This window comes from Myotis myotis, unplaced genomic scaffold (genome assembly GCF_014108235.1).
Source record: "Myotis myotis isolate mMyoMyo1 unplaced genomic scaffold, mMyoMyo1.p scaffold_m19_p_10, whole genome shotgun sequence".
NCBI lineage: Eukaryota > Metazoa > Chordata > Mammalia > Chiroptera > Vespertilionidae > Myotis > Myotis myotis.
The window spans coordinates 33,727,355-33,740,920 of NW_023416314.1; positions in this window are offsets into that span (position 1 = coordinate 33,727,355).

Consider the following 13,566-nt stretch of genomic DNA (forward strand, 5'->3'; position numbering starts at 1 on the left):
CTCTCTGGAGACATTCAGAAATTTTTTTAAAGAAATGCTTCATTTCAGATCACCAATATGTAGATAAAAAATAAAAACTAGAAAAAATAAAAAAAATCTTTCCTCATTCAGTCTTGCACATAAGTTATTAGCTAAATTATTTTCTTATTGTTTTCTTTTGTTAGACAATATGATGATAAAAAAAAAAAGCAGTTCGATATAAAGGGTGTCCCAAAATTCACGCAAGAAGTAATTTTGATAGAAAACACAGGTTTATAATTAAAAATTGTAAATTTTTTATTGATTCATAAAGTATATATTATTGGGTTATGTATGGAATAGGATATCAGGTAAATGGCCTCCATGGCTTTGCTGGCACATACATATTCTTTTGTTGAAATTTTCCATGACTAGCAAAATAGGTAAGCATTTGAGGATGATGGGTGTGAATGTTGAGAAGAATTGGTCATTTTCTTTTCCTAAGAACCCTGGCAACTGGGTAATGAATGAATCATAGCTGGTGGGTGGAAGGAATGTTCTCATATATATTTTACTGAGGGAGTTCTGTCTTTTTTAAAGAGCATATATTGGTGGGGGGGGGGAGCGGGGGGACTCAGTCTTAATCCTAGGAAAAGGCAGAAAAATAAGAAACAAAATTAAGTTGAAATAATAGTAACTGTCTCTTGGATTGCAGTACTTTCCTATTTTTCAAATGTAGCTTTTACTTGGAGTTAATGGAATTTATTCATGCTCTCTAGTCTGAAAATACTTCCACATGAGCTGAAATTCTCAGTGGTACTGAACTGCATCAAATCTTTAGTCTGAATTCATTCACTACTTAAGTATTTCTAACAACAGGTTTTCTGGACATATTTATGGGTGTTGCATACCAACGGGATATTTTGCAAGAAATTCTTATTCTGAACTCCTGTTCTATTTTGGTACCTAATACTCTGTGATTATTTAATTGCTTGTGGTTAGGTGTCCCTGTGTCTCTGAGATTCACCCCAGTTCCTGTCTCATAAAAGCAACTTAATAATTGTCAGTACTATTTGTGCAATGTAAGCATACTGTACACAGCATCTAGATTTCTACTCCTTCCTACCATAGATAGAAGAAATTTATTTTGTTGGTATTGGTGATGAAAATCTGTAAGATACATAGATTTCCCCTCAAGAAAGTTAAAAGAAAAACACAAAAACATACTGAATACCTACTATTTGTTATATTCTGACAGGGGTTATCCAATAAGTAGTTTATTTAAATCCTCACAGAAACTTCAAAATGGTGGTATTATTGCCCCACTTTACAAATGAGGAAAAATAAAGTCTCAAAAACATGGGTTAACTCTCCTTATTCTTTAAATTTATCAATGCAAAAAAAGAGATAAGAATCACATGATCTTTTCAGACTAGGCTGAAACAGCTATAGAAGCAATCTGGAGTGTGTGAGTGTGTGTGTATGGGTGTGTAGGACAGCTTTCCTTTGTGAAGGTCCTTTAAGTGATTTTCTTGCATTGGGAGCCAGTCACCCAGTGAATCCCATTATTAATACTGATCCACTGTGCTAGAATAGCAAAGTGATCATAGTGATGTCTTTCTGAATAGTCTTTGAAGTCATCTCCCACTTTTGAACTTCTATAATATCAGGGAGGAAATGATCAGCTGCTACCTAACAGTAGTGTAGACATTTTTATTTAAAAACATAAAATAAGTAAAATAAAATAAAATAATAAAATAAAATCATATAATAAAGAAGAAATATACAAATTGATGGTCATGTCATTACAAAGATGGCGGCACCCAGTCCCCTCAGCCCTGCCGGAGTCCCCCAGTTTTTTCAGTCCCACTGGGGGGGGGGGGGGGGAGGTAGGGAGATGGCAGGTGCAACCTGTGGCTGGACCTTCCCTCAGTCCCCCAGCCACCCAGGGCAGGCCCAAGGTGCAGGCAAGCCTTGGATGGCGGCTGTCCAGCTGCCAAGGGCCATCCGAGGCTCAGGTAACCAGGGTTAGTAGAGGCTTGTGCTGCCAGCAGTGGCAGCAGCAGAGATGTGATGGGAGCGTTGCCTTCCCCTGATCGCTGGGTCACCTCCCACCCCTAGGATTCCCGGACTATGAGAGGGGGCAGACCGGGCTGAGGACCACCCCCCCCCCCCCCGCTTCCAGTGCATGAATTTTCATGCACCAGTCCTCTAGTAAAATAGTAAAGCCTTACCTCCCAGTTAGACTGTAAGCCCCATGGGGTCAAGAGCATGCTGACCTTTCTGAGAGAAATAATCTTGTTCCTCTTTTTCCTCCCCATCACCATAGCCTCAACACTCTTGTTATTGTTTCTTTTAATTAGTTACCTAATTGTAATCTCCCTCAATCCCACACAGATTTTTTTTTGTGGCTCTATTTTGTTTAAAACCTGCAAGTTCCCCTAGGCTACAAGGCAATCCTCCTATAACCCTGGCCTTCAATTTAAGATGGGCGGTGGGGAGGATTGGGCTCAATACTGCAATGACATCTTCCACTCTCATGTCTATGGCTAGTGTGTGGCTACTTCCTACTACACATGTGCTAAACTCCAACCAAAATATCTCCTTACTCAAAACATCTGGCTCACCCACTTTAGTTCTTTTATTTATGAGGCTAACTCAACCTAGAATGTATTCTGTTCCCTCCTCAAATTGGAAAAATGCCTACATAGCCCTCAAATCCCATTTTAAATATAACCTTTTCCATGATTCCCTCTCTAGCACTTTTGTAGAGTTTTTTTTTTAATCTTTATTATTGAAGGTATTACTTAAGCCTCCTTTTTTTCCCCCATTGACCACTTCTAGCCCACCTCTGCCTGCTACCCCAGGCCTTCACCATCCTCTTGTCTATGACCATGGATTATTCATATATGCATCCAACTTCTTTGGTTGATCTCTTTCTACCCACCTACCTACCCATCTTCAACACTTTGTACAAATTTTCATTGTATCAGTGATTAAAGTTACCGAAAATATTTCCTTGTTTGTCCCTTACCACATGATATTCTGGTGTGATGTTTGACAATGTTCTTCTATCTGGTCAGTAATGTTTTTTGAAAGAAAGGACTGGTTAGGGCTTGCTCCTGATAAGGAATGATTAACTATCAGCATTTTATTACCTTTATCTTAAGGTTTGACTAATCCTTATGTAAGTGAGCATCTTGTTTCTTAAAGAGAAATAGGGAAACTAGTATGGAGAATTATAGTTATTATTCTTAATGGTAGAAAAATGATAAAATTGTGAAACATTTCTTTTTCCATGTTTGGAAGAAAGAAGGTGGTGAGTCAGAGAATAAATGTTAATATTAAGGTCCTGGCTGGTATGGCCCAGTTGGTTGGGTGTCATCTGGTGCACCAAAAGGTTGATGGTTTGATTCTAGTCAGGGCACATGTCCGAGTTGCAGGCTCCATTCCCAATAGGGGGCATGCAGAGGGTAGTCAATGTTTTGCTGTTACATTGATGTTTCACTTTCTCTCCCTCTCCCTTCCTTTGTCTCTAAAAATCAATAAAGACATTTATTTAAAAAAAAAAAACAAAACCAAGGGTTAATATTAAGACAAAATGGAATTGAGTGTCAATTCCAGCATCACCATAAGATGATTTTGAGCCTCTACAGCAGCAGTTCTCAACCTGCAGGTCACGACCCCTTGGGGGGTCGAATGACCCTTTCACAGGGGTCGCCTAAGACCAACAGAAAACACATATATAATTACATATTGTTTTTGTGATTAATCACTATGCTTTAATTATGTTCAATTTGGAACAATGAAAATACATCCTGCATATCAGATATTTACATTAGGATTCATAACAGTAGCAAAATTACAGTTATGAAGTAGCAACGAAAATAATTTTATGTTTGGGGGTCACCACAACATGAGGAACTGTATTAAAGGGTCGCGGCATTAGGAAGGTTGAGAACCACTCTAGAGTCATGCGTTAATAAAATAAAATAATGGGAGGGGGTCTAAATAAAATATATCTTACTGAACTTATTTAAATTCATATAAGCTGCTGTATTTAAAAGGGGATAGTAGAGAACTGGCCTCAAAATTCAACATAAATAAATATTTAGCTTTCCTCTTGCCTTTCCTTTGATTCACCTCTTCATTTCTCAGTTTGCCTATTGTTCAGTTTTCTTCTCCTCCTTTAAGATATAGCTCGAGGATCATTTCCTTCAAAGAGTGTTTTCTATCTGGACAAACAGGTGTGTGTGTGTGTGTGTGTGTGTGTGTGTGTGTGTGTGTGTGTGTGTGTGTTTGTGTGTGTGTGTGGTGTGTTTTGGGGTCTAGGAGTGGAGTTCTCTGTTCTCCTATAGATTTTGCAGTTTCTTCTATAATAACATCTTGTGCAGCCCTAATAGTATATCATTTACTTTCCACCAAACCTGTGTATTTTCCTTATAAAGAGATTTGTATCCTAAATCTAGCACAGTTCCTAGCGAAAGGTAACCAGATAATGAATATATCATATATCACTAAAGTCTGAGCCTCCACAATGTGCTTTATCTTTGTAGGGACATTTACAGGCTGTCTCAAATTCACCTCTTTTGGGTATCTTGTCTTTACACAGTGTCCCCTGCAGTACTTAGCCAAAGGTTTGGATACAGTTGTTGGCCAACAATGTTTGCTGATGGAAATAAATCCAAGGAGCTATAATAAAAATGAGTCAATTTTTTAGCCACCTAAATGTATTACAGAAGTAACCATTTTATGTCATGCCTCTTAATGATTTTTCATTTTACAAATAGTAATAGAAGTCTCTCAGAGGTTGAGTATTTCCTCAAGAGAGCATGATAAACAAGGATTTAGAAATCTTTAGTCCCCTCACAACACACAATTCAACACAAACATTCATTAAAGGCAAATGCCATCATCTGTAATCAAGTATGATTTTAAAGAATTAGAGGGTGCTTAACCTAAAATAACAAAAATAAAATAATTTATCAATACAGAAACTATTTTTCTTTTCCAGAGCATCACCCACTGCTTTACTAAGTTTTGTCATGACTAGCATTTCACTTACAAAAGTAATGTGCTGCAATATTCCTCTAAAGCAGTGGTTCTCAACCTGTGGGTTGCGACCCCTTTGGAGGTCGAATGACCCTTTCACAGGGTCACCTAAGACCATCCTGCATATCAGATATTTACATAATGATTCATAACAGTAACAACATTACAGTTATAAAGGAGCAACGGAAATAATTTTATGGTTGGGTCACAACATGTGGAACTGTTTTTAAAGGGCCAGAAGGTTGAGAACCACTGCAAAGTCACAAGTATTCATGCTAGTTTCCTGCTTAGTTGTTAGCAGAGTGCTTTCATGTGTGTTTAGTCTTTGGAGAGAGGTGAGAGCTTGTTCTAGTTCTATTTCACAGAGGAGGAAAATGAATCTGAGGTCAAGTTATTCCCAGAAAATTACTATGAACTTACCATTACAATTAAAGGGCAACACTAGAATGAATTTGTGTCTTTAAGTTATCTTGTTGAACTTATAATCCATTTTTCCAATAACGGATTTGTCCTACTGTTTCTTCTGTACTAATAGGAGCATGGATGCACAATTTTTAGATATGTGTCCAATCTTCCTCTCTACTTGAGGTGCTTAATTTATCCTTTTACTGTCCTTGACGTTTCCCCAATAGAATCATTGGCATATGGGAACAGTTATTTTTTGTTATTTTATTGTTCTCTAATAGCACTGTTTTGTTCAAATTATATTTATTATCTTTATATGATATTTATTTTGGAAATATTTGGCTAAAATTTTGCTAACAAAATTCACATGCAGAGATGAAAATGCAGGGCTACCCCCTTCAGGAAGTAAGTGGATTGCATGATGGCAGATTGATTTTATCTAGTGTGACTATCTCTCATCATTTAGTAATGGCTCCTGTTGCATTGTGGGAAGAATTATGAGGCTGTGTCTAGCTTTGATAAGAAAATAATACCATCAACTTGTAATGTCTGTGATAAGAAAGGAGGGAAAATGGCTGCACATATGTCAGAAATGCATGGAGTAAAGGACAATATTTGCTTAGATTTGTTTAGTGGTTTTGTTTTTCACAATTAAAATGTGTGTGTGTCTTGAGATGTTATAAATAACATGTTCTCATTCAACAAATTTAAAACAATATAGACCATGTTTAGGATTAAAGTAGAAACATCTTTCTTTACTATGCTTTACACTGAGATGCTTACCTTTCATGCCTTGGGGACCATCCTTCTGTAGTGCACTATTATCTATAACTAGAGGCCTGGTGCACAAAAATTTGTGCACTCGGAGGGGGTGTCCCTCAGCCCAGCCTGTACCCTCTTGCAGTCTGGGACCCCTCAGGGGTGATCACTTGCTGGCTTAGGCCGGCTCCCCAGGGGATTGGGCCTAGGGTGGCTATCAGACATCCGTCTGGCAGCCTGGAAGCCCTCAGGGGATGTCCATTTGCCAGCGGGGAGCAGACCTAAGCTGAAGTCAGACATCCTTAGCGATGCTGAGGAAGCAGGAGAGGCTCCCACCACCACCGCTGTATTGGCAGCCATCAGCCTGGCTTGTGGCTGAGCAGAGCTCCCCCTGTGGGAGCGCACTGACCACCAGGGGCAGCTCCTGCATTAAGCGTCTGCCCCCTGGTGGTCAGTGTATGTCATAGTGACCAGTCATTCCCAGTCTTTCTGCTGTTAGGGTCAGTTTGCATATTACCCTTTTACTATATAGGGTAGAGGCCTGGTGCATGGATGGGGGCCGGCTGGTTTTCCCTGAAGGGTGATCCGGATCAGGGTGGGTGTCCCACTGGGGTGCCTGGCCAGCCTGGGTGAGGGGCTGATGGCTGTTTGCAGCTGGTCACACCCCCTTAAGGGTGGGGATCCCCACTGGGGTGCCTGGCCAGTCTGGGTGAGGGGCTGAGGGTGGGCCATTTTCAGGCTGGAGGGCGACTGAAGCTCCCAGCCTCTTTTTTTTATTATTATTCTGGGATTTATTTACCTTCTATAGCTGTCACTGGAGCTGAGAGCTGGCTCCAGCTCTGAGGCCCGGCTCCAGCTCTGAGGCCATGGCTGGCTGAAAGCAGGTATCTGGAGTTTGTTTGGGTTTTATAATTTAAGCATTGTTGCTGTCCTGCTCACTCCAGCTCTGAGGCTGCGGCTGGCTGAAAGCAGGTATCTGGGTTTGTTTAGCTTCTATAATTGAAACTCTGTTGCCATCACTGGCGCACTAAGCTCTGAGGCCCTGGCTGGCTGAAAGCAGGTATCTGGGGTTTGTTTAGCTTCTATAATTGAAACATTGTTGCTTCCGGAGCTCAGAGCTGGGCCACGGCAGGTGGGGAACCTTGGCTTCCTCCATCAGTGGAGCAAGCAAGCCTCCTGCTCGCTTCAGCTGCATGGCTGCTGGCTGCCATCTTTGTTGGCAGTTAATTTGCATATCCTGCTGATTAGCCAATGGGAAGCATAGTGGAGGTATGGTCAATTACCATGTTTGTCTATTATTAGATAGGATAAGCACACACATATTTACACATTTTAGAGTGTACACTTGAAATTATACAATTCAAATTAAAAAAATAATATCACACACATATTTATCTTGGATATAGCCATGTTTATTATTAAAATATTTTTATATATTTATTTTCTGATTCACTCCCAACCTTTCTTCATACTCCACTGCTCCAATATTAAAGGCCTTGTGTAAACAATGTTTATACCATTTATCCATGCTCATGCAATCATACAAGATGGGGCAAAAGTAGGTTTACAGTCATGAATATGTAAAACACAGTTTGTTCTTGTATTATTATTTATTATTATATCATTTTCAATATGAACAACTATAAGCCTACTTCTGCCCCACTCTGAACACCACACTTACATAATTTATACATACATGTGTTTTTTTGTGATTATATGTTTAAAATGTGGTTGTCTTTTACATACTTCCCAACAGCTTGTTTTTTTTTCTTAATTTAACAAAACAGTCTATGAATTCTTCCAAGTAAACTACACCTGCTATTTTCTTTAAATTATTTCCAATAATTTTCAAAATACTTTGATATCTAGTTTCTTATTCATCTTCTATAAACCACTGGGGTAATTATACCACATACTATTTGTTGGATTTTTTTGTTTGTTTGTTTTTACAACGTGTATATTACAGTTGAGAGAGATTAAGGAACTTGTTCAGGTCAGACAAGCATTAAATGATAAGGACAAAACTTTCACCTGGATCTTTCTGTCCAAGACCCAATGCCTCTTCCACTTTGTAGCAAAGGCCACAGTTAAGTTCCCAGCGAAGCTCAAGGATGAGGCTCTGCCCTAGGAGCTTCACAATTCACTCACCCAAGGTAATTTTCATGATAACAGCCTTTTAAAGTATTATTATACCCATTTTCCAGAATAAGGATTTGAGATAAAAGTTTATAGAACATGCCCAACCCCCAAGTCCATACTTAGATAGAGGTAAGAACCAAGCCCAGTGAGTGGCAAATGCCAAATCCTATAACCCTATATTATTATAATAATATATTAAACCTGGCTCTGAACATTATGTAACCTTTCTTGTAAGTTACCTTAAAATATATTTTTAAATACACTTTTGAGGACAGTGCCTTTTATTCTGCAATTATTTGTTGTTGTTTATTAGTAAATGGAGATTTGGGGGACAAATGCAAGAGAGATAAGGAATATTTTCTCTGGCTGATTGGGACTTAGTGCCATAGGAGCAATTATGAAATGAGAGAGTACCATCCACTGTTACGCTGTACCTGTACTGAATTAAAAAAAATAAAATAAAGATTTTGGGGCTAGAATTCACAGTCTTGTGTCTGAAAAAATTACATCTTAATCTGTTGTCTCCCAATGATGAAGGCAAGGCTGAGTGTGACTAAAGCAAAATCTTTAGGCAACCTCAATAATGCCATTTTTTTTACAATATGTGAATAATGAAAAAAATACACGTATGTTTTATATAATACTGTCATGCACAACGCTATAGGATTTCCTCAGATAAGTGATGATTCTATGTTAATTTTTCAAGGACATGTTAAGATGTGTGTGTGTGTATGTATGTGTGTGTGTGTCTAATACTGATAGGCATTTCTCTGTGCATTAGATGCTTGGCATTTGGTTTTGTGTGGTATTTACAAAACCCAAATAAGTGGTAAGTGGTAAAATAAATAAAATGTTTTGGCAAGAGAGAAAAAAATGTTCTGAACCTCAGGATATAGATAATATAGACATATGTCACTATAGATTGTGTGCATTCCTTTTGACTACTTGATTTGAGGAGTCATATGATATTTTTAAAACTATAAATAGCATGAGCTGTGCTCTACTGTATTTACTATTTACTACCAAGAGAATACTCTACTCTTTAAAGAACAGAACACTAGAACAAACTGTCCAGGTCTATAAAATCAAAGTGAAGCCAAGAATAAGCAACAGTGCTTGGAATTTTGACCATGTAAGTAGATAAATAATGTGGTTTTTCAACTAATTGCTCTACCTTTAATCTATCTATACATCTATTTATTTATCTATCGAAATGTGCAAATCCATGTCCATAAAAAGATTGAAGGTATTATGTATATGTGCATGTACTATTTAAAACAATGATTACTTTCTATATCTGAGGCATCCAACTTAATGTTGTCACCTGCATTATCGCATTTGATAACCATATGATCTGTATGGCCATTAATACTAATTCTATCTTATTCATAGACCCATCCTCTGCATTACACCTTAGGCTGTGGTTATCAAAACCTTCATTACTATGTAACTGACTGCTGAGGTGAAATTTTCATGAATTATTCTAAACAATGGTGGGTTAGCATTTTTCAGAGGGAAATGTGCTATTAGTTGTAATTGGTCACGTTATTAGTAGGTTAGATGTTTTATACAGTTCCAAATTAGTAGAAAAATTATAACATGAACCTCATATGCCGGTATGTAGAAATAAATTATAAACAATTTTGCACAGGTCTCCATAGAAGCTGAAATAAATTGAATAATTTCAGTGTATGGAGTGGTTCAAGAGTACTCAGGACCTTAACATATTTTCTTTAATATACTTTATAAAAAAGTATCCAAAATCCAAGGATTTAAAATATTTTACTCTAGATTTTCTATTAGACTCAAGTAATAAGGCTAATTAAAAAGGTTCCATTTATTGAACATTTAAAATGTGTTAAATATTACTACAGTAGACAGATGAGATATGTTATTTTAAAAATCCTCACACTCACTGTTCAATGTGGTGTGCATTATTTTCATTTTATAAACTCAGAGACTCATGTTCAGAAAAGTTAAGTACTTTCTCCAAGGAAACAAACTAGTAAATGGCAGAGCCTGGATCAGATCTCAGGTTTTTTAACTCCAAACACATTTGTACACTATAAGCTTTGCAATACCTTCCTTTACTACACCAAAATTTTAACTTGACAAAGGCAGCCCAAAATGAACAATTGAAGAGATTTCTCTTCCATAATGTGTGTGTGGGGGGGGGAGGGGGGGGAGGGAATGGAAGGAATGGGCTGGAGTTTACTTCGTTACTTTAATGGTCATTTAAATCCTACATTTTAAAATTATCACATGGTCAATACTCCCATGCTATTTTGTCAGAATGTGATCGAAGCCTGGCATAGGCCCATAAAGAGAAATAAAACCCGCTTCTTAGTTGGACAATCCAAAGCCAAATGTATCCTTCACTAATACACAAACTCAGGTGTAGGGACAGAATGAGGTCTTGGTTTCCTTAAATTAATATATTGGAACTTCATAGCAATGCTTTTTAAATTTGGTTAATCAATACTTATTCTTTTTGGTATTATTAACTTATATGATAATTGTTGACCTACTGAAAGATCTGCTGCTTAGTTATCTAGGTGTCAGAGCCCCAGTTACAACAGCTTTCAAGAATGTTAATCACCCTAGATTCTTAGAACCCTGGAGCTAGCAGCAAAATTATGAATTTGACCAATCTATACATTTGACAGATGAAGAAACTGATGCATGTTCAGAAAAAAAAAATAGAGTCTTTAATACTTCACTCATATCTTACCCTGCCTACTATTCTTGTCCCATTGCCCCACTTTCTCATTCCTACCCCTTAAGTCTTCTGAAATATAATACCTCATACAGTCCCCATTCCACATGGCCCTTGTTTTTTATCCTCTTCCCCAGCATTCAACCTAGTTCTCTCTCTATGGAGGCTTTCCTTATCCACCCAGGACCTCACCTTCTGCATCCCCATGTTGCCGCATTTTCCCATAACATTTTGTATTGACCATAACCATAACATCTTTCAAATTAATTTTTTACTCTCTAATTGTATGGCTTAATTTTCAATGTATATGCATTTGTGTCTTTTTACTCTTTTTTATTCCACACCAAATACAGTGCAGTTACTATATTAGATAGATGTATAGCTCTATCACAGCATACAGCAAATGAACCAATAAAAGTACAAGACAGGTGTATTAATTTCCTATAAGGTTTGTATAACAAAATAACACAGACATTATAGTTTTAAACAACAGAAATTTATTTTCTTACAGTTCAGGAGACCAGAAGCCTGAAATTAAGATGTTAGGGAGGTTTATCCCCTCTGGTGACACTGAGAGAGATATTTCCTATGCCCCTTTCCCAGCCCACTTCTGGTGGTTGCCAGCCATCTTTGGTGTTCTTTGACTTTTAGACACATTAGGCCATTATCTGCATTTGTATTTATATGGCCTTCTTCTCTGTGTTTATCTGTGTCCCCGCCTCTTGATATAAGAATACAATTAAATTAAAGCCCACCTTAAATCCTAGATGACTTTATTTCAGGATGGTTAACTAATTATATTAGCAAATATTCTATCTATCTATATATAAAAGGCTAGGTGTTCCTCTGACCATACAACCAGTAGTTATGATGCACACTGACCACCAGGGGGCAGACACTAAACACAGGAGCTGCCATGATGTGCACTGGCCAGCACCTTGGACCTGGCACCAGAAAACCAATGCTTGGCTTCCCCTAAGTGGGACACAGGCCCCGTCACCACTCCGGAGTGACATCCCACCAAATTGTAGCCAATACTGCCACGACCCCATAGTGCAAAATGCAGCCCACAGCCCAGCCCGGTCCAATTCTTCTAATTAATTTCCTTTCAATGTGTAAGATTCCGTGACCAGGCGTCTTGTTCCTAGATAAGAGCACATTGTATGGTTCTGGTTATGCATGAATTTTGGGAACAGTATTCAACCCACTACAGTGATATAAATGGTTTTCCTACCTACTTTTTTCGATGGCAGAGCTGAGACTAGAAATTTCTAATCCCATAGGACAAAACTATCTCTTAAAATATTCATAAGTTTGATTTAGTAACTAAAAATCATCAACCTATTCACTTTGATCAGGGATTTGATAGACAGAGACCCTCTTCCATAAATAGTCTATTTTCTGAAAGAAAATAATAGCATTAACTTCTGATGCTCCTACCAGTGTTCAGTTTTTAACCATCTTCCTTGGATGGAAAAGCTTATAATTAAGTTGGCATTTTAAGAGAAAGAAGGGTTGAGCTAGAGGTGAATCATGCTCTGGAGGTTATGCATGGCTGGATGTACCTCTTAATGCTTCTAATTCTCTAGGGTTGTAATTACCTCAAGATAGGTAAAACTATTTTCAGGGAAATTTTTTTTTTCCTTTCCTATAAGGAGAAGCTCTTTCTTCCCCAGACTGTTTGCTAAGCTATGAGACTTGGTATCAGCCTTTAATCTTTCCTCTTTTCTATTTTTCTTGAAAACAGAAATATCGGAACTTAGTCGATCTTGAAGTTGTTCTTTCCATCCTGAAGAAAATTGTCCGAAAACAATATAACTCAACAGATCAAATGATCAAATAAACCACCACAGGTCATAATAATTAATTGCTCTTGATTCATGTGTTTTGTTTAGTTCTGTTTTCTTGTAATGAAATTTCTTCTCCCAAGTTCCTGCTCACTTTGAATTGGCACTTACATTAGTTTCATCCCCTATCAGTAATATATACTGTATTCTTATGCCCATTTTTACAGATGAGAAAAGTGGGATTCAGAGTTGCACTGTCTATTCCAATAGCATCATTAGTTAAGTAGCAGTGCCAAGTTTCCATCAAATTTCTCTGATTTCCAGGTCCAAGTTATCTCCTATTATCTTTGTTTATGTTGAGCTCATCTTATTTACAAGCTTCATTTGGAAGTCTTGATTCTTCTAAATATGTATATTATGACAAGCTAAGAACAATAGTGAGGAGGTTAGAATCAGTGTTGAGACATCCCTGCTGCTCCATTCATGGATCTTAGACTGTTCCTCAACCTAACATAAAAATTGTTGATAACAGAAATTAAATGGCCACCTGCCAAAAATATTTTGAAGGGAGTATTTTTTTTTCCCTTAGTGAGAGGACAGAAGAAGTTTCTATGATTTCCTGGGTTAAGTTGATTATTGAAAAATAATTTATATTAGTTCCATACACTTGATTAACATTTAAGAAAATACATTTATTCTATTTTTATAGAGATTTTAGTTCAAATTAATTTATTTATTGGAACAGAAATC